Raw genomic sequence first — 769 nt, 5'->3', positions numbered from 1 at the left:
TGCTTAGAAATAATCCCCAGGTATTTGTACTTGGGTAATATAAAAGATTCTTTGCTAGAACCAAAAAAGAAATGTCGTGCGGATATTTTTATCTGACGAGAAACACACAGATATTGATTTCATAACTCTACCGGGCGGGCATTGACCTCGAACCTCGTCATGCTCGAGGATCAAAGCTGGCCGCCCGCACCCCAAAGACGGAACGAACACTCGCCCCCGACCTCTTCATCCCCGTAACCCCAACACGACTGGGGCGAAAAAAGCACATCTCACAAGGCACTCACAAGCTTCATCATCTTGAGGGTTCGCAGCGGGTTCTTCCTCTGTGACAGCGGGGAAAGATGCAGTGGTGACGAAGCCTGGGCGGCCGCAGCTTATATACCTGAGGGGCCCCGCCCTTCGCCTCCACAGCCTTCGCCAGGGACGAGCCCCACCCTATGCCATACCGCCCAGGGGATCCTATCAGGAGGGGGGGTTAGAAGGGGGGTTCAGGATGGTTCGGCGTTGAGCTCGATGGCCTCAGGGGGGGGAGGAGGATTTAGGGTGGGATGGGGGCGTCGTGAGAGAGATAGAGAGCTGGGGGAGGGGGGATCCGGGTCGGGAAGGGCTCGGGGGGGGGGGGCCAGGGTTCATGACAGAGAGAAAAAAAAGAGAAGGAGGGAGCAGTGGCAGACGTAGAAGGAATGATAGAGTGGAGCAGGTCTGAGAGTGACGCCAGGCGAGTGGTGCGTTGAAGTGGTAAAAATGATTTAAATATATATAAAAATTT

This window comes from Penaeus monodon, chromosome 33 (genome assembly GCF_015228065.2).
Source record: "Penaeus monodon isolate SGIC_2016 chromosome 33, NSTDA_Pmon_1, whole genome shotgun sequence".
Taxonomy (NCBI): Eukaryota; Metazoa; Arthropoda; class Malacostraca; order Decapoda; family Penaeidae; genus Penaeus; species Penaeus monodon.
The sequence above is the reverse complement of the archived record's forward strand: the minus strand, read 5'-3'. Positions refer to the sequence as shown.